Source organism: Rhinolophus sinicus, chromosome 14 (assembly GCF_057876585.1).
Source record: "Rhinolophus sinicus isolate RSI-liver-muscle chromosome 14, RSI-T2T, whole genome shotgun sequence".
In the NCBI taxonomy this organism is placed as follows: Eukaryota; Metazoa; Chordata; class Mammalia; order Chiroptera; family Rhinolophidae; genus Rhinolophus; species Rhinolophus sinicus.
This window is the reverse complement of record NC_142514.1, coordinates 165966874-165969810: the sequence shown is the minus strand read 5'-3', so window position 1 is coordinate 165969810 and position 2937 is coordinate 165966874. Positions and strand designations below refer to the sequence as shown.

The window sequence follows — 2937 nt, the reverse complement described above, 5'->3', positions numbered from 1 at the left end:
ATATATATATATATATATATATATATATATGCATACACAGATGTCATGTTATAAAGTTGTACATGTGAAATTTATGTAATGTTATTAACCAATATCACCCAATACATTTAATTAAAATTAAATAAATAATTTAAAAAAAAATAGAATGGGGACATGGAGTATACGGGTCATCCCAGAGATAAATGAGCTGTCAACAGCAGACATGGCAGGGCCTTCAAGATAAATGGGCTTTAAATGGGTTCAGAGATACTAACGTGGCTCACAATGATCACCAAGAAGGACCTGGGTGGGCAGCTTGCTGGGACGGCACTAAGGGCAACCATTTTCATCACCATCATTAGCATTTACTGAACACTTACTTTGTTGCAAAAACTATGCCAGGCCCTTTACGTACATGATCTCATTTAATACTCACAGCCACCCTGGGATGTATATATTATCCCATTTTCAAAGATGAGGAAATTGAGACGCAGAAGAAGTTAGGTAATTTGCCCGAGGACCCACAGGGAGAAGGGGATGGAGTTGAACTGGGAATTCAAATCTGTCAGACTGGAAATCCTCGTCTCTTCTTCTGTGACAGTATCTACTGCTCTGGGCACTGACTGTTATTCATCTACCTCTTAATAAGATATTTCAATTTCACACTGTTGTGAGGAAAATCAGGAACAATGATTTCTGAAGACCATTTGTGTCTGGCACCAGTTTCTTTAGGACAACTTGCTGCATTTGAGACAATGTCCCCTGTGAAGTGGGGACAGAGTAGTCCCTGCGGCAACACTGTCATGAGGCCCAAATGAAATGATACATATAAAACGCTTGGCTCAGTGAAAGGCACCGAAGGCGCTCATTATTCTGCTTCCATTATTACATTGTTTCCTCAGGCCCCAGGGCTGCCAGTTATCCTTACCTTTACAGGTAATAGGAAAAACTTCCAAACACAGATTCTAATTGTTTCTGGGATTCTGGTGCTGACAGCTTTCAGGAGCATCTCTCGTCACCGCATGTGTCCATGTTCTGAGCAGCCTGTAGGTGTGACACTGACATCGCCAAGTCTCTAGGCTCTTAGCTGGCTCATTGTCACTGAGCCTTCATGTCACAACAAGAAAAGGATGAGAGAGTGACTGGTGCTTTAGTAAGAGACTCCAATACATTTCTATATCAGATCCTATAAATGAAAGAGTGTCATGAAACACAATGTGGAAGCTAAAAGATCAAAACTGGAGTTAGGCAAATCAGGGTGTGAATGCTGGTTCTGCTCCTTCCAGCTGTGTGACCTTGGGTGAGTTACTTAACCTCTCTGAGCCTCTATAATAACTGGTTAGTAATAGCTACTTCACAGCTTTGTTAGGAGGATTGCTATATGATATAATGATGTCGAGTGCTTAACACAGAGCCTGGTCCATAGGAAACACTAAATAAATGCTCGTCATTATTTTTTTTTAATGTAAAAAAAAAAAAAGCCAAACCAGCAAATCCAACTATGAGATTTGTTATATAGGTTAATAAACATATACATTAAATGACCTTCTCCCCTACTGGGTGGATCTTCTGTTTGATGTCTTTGAACAAATCGGTCAGCTGTTGGAGTCTTATCCAGTGCATACTGCAGGGGATTGGCAGGCCTGGAGGCCGGCAGGCTAACTAAACAAGATGTGCTAGCTGAGACATTGGAAAAGTCTATTTGAAATGTTTAAGTGAAAAGTTATTTATGTATGTATGTATGTATGTATGTATGTATGTATGGTTTTGAACCTTCAATGAAAAAAAATAAATATACCGAGCTCAAGAACACTGTGTGTAGTGTGTCACTGCGTCAAGAATTGGGAATGCACGTGACAAAAGTAACAAACAGTATGTACACCAACGAAGCTGCATGGTCACAGAATGAAAGACTGGAGCCTGGCTCGATTAAGTCTCAGTTTCCTCCGCACTCAGCAGCGTGTTGGGGATCCCGCGGCTGACGGGGAACATACGTGCAGACTCCGGCGATTGCAGGGTGCCCTCCGACACTTCCACCTCCAGCAGCACGGGGTGGATCTTCCTCAGAATTGTCTCATCTTGCTCATTCGCCTGAATCAGCTCTTTGGGCACCTGGATCAGACGCAAGTGATCAGCCACTTCCAGAAGCATCTCCCACTCAATCTTGGGTATCATACACGTCACGAAGACCGGGTCGAATTCCACATTGTTGATGCGGACCTCGGTGGCCTGGAGGCGCCCGGGGAAGCCACCCTCGCACATGCGAGCTCTGCATGTTGTGGGTAAGGAGCTTCATGTCGCTGCAACGCTCTCTCGCCAAAAAGTAATATTTTAGCAAGGAGGTAGAATCAGGAGAACTGACTGGCTCTGGGCCTCAGTTTCTCTATCTGCATGAGACGAGCTCAGAACTGCATGCTGCTGTCTTGCATCTCTGATTTTCATGAGTAGAGCAGTCTGGTTCTGCAAGGGCCGTCTTTGCTCATGCATGCATCCAGCAACTCCTAGTCCTGCGTGGCCTGCAAAAACTTGGCATCTGATGCCCCTCTCTGGGTGGAGTTTCGCAGGGCTCATGCAGGCCCAGGGCTAGGTTATATCTCCACTGCCCCCTAAGCCTCCCTAGGGCCCACCAGTTCCAACAGCTCCCAGCTCCCCTTGTATGTAACCACAGAAGACAAAATTCCAATTAGGGTTCCCAATCCCTGCAGACAGGAGAAATCACTAAACAAGGGCCCTGTTGGTTTCCAGCATAAACTGCCCAAGGTGTTAAAAAGGAAAGTACCTTCTTTCCTTCACAGGCTTTGGAGAAACATTCTTTTGAACATTCAGTGGAGAAAAACCTGGTAATAAAATTTGACTCCTCTGCCACCCACAGTGAAAACTTGGTCTGGGTTTAAGGAAACATCGCCACCTAGGGGAACGATATTGAAATAACTAGACTGAGAGGGATGGTCTTCTAGT

General features: G+C 44.2%; 1 pseudogene; it reads right to left on the bottom strand.

Moving 5' to 3' along the window:
• Positions 1–1787: 1787 nt before the first annotated feature.
• Positions 1788–2337, bottom strand: LOC109450814 (multifunctional methyltransferase subunit TRM112-like protein pseudogene; annotated as a pseudogene).
• Between the last annotated feature and the right edge of the window lie 600 nt (positions 2338–2937).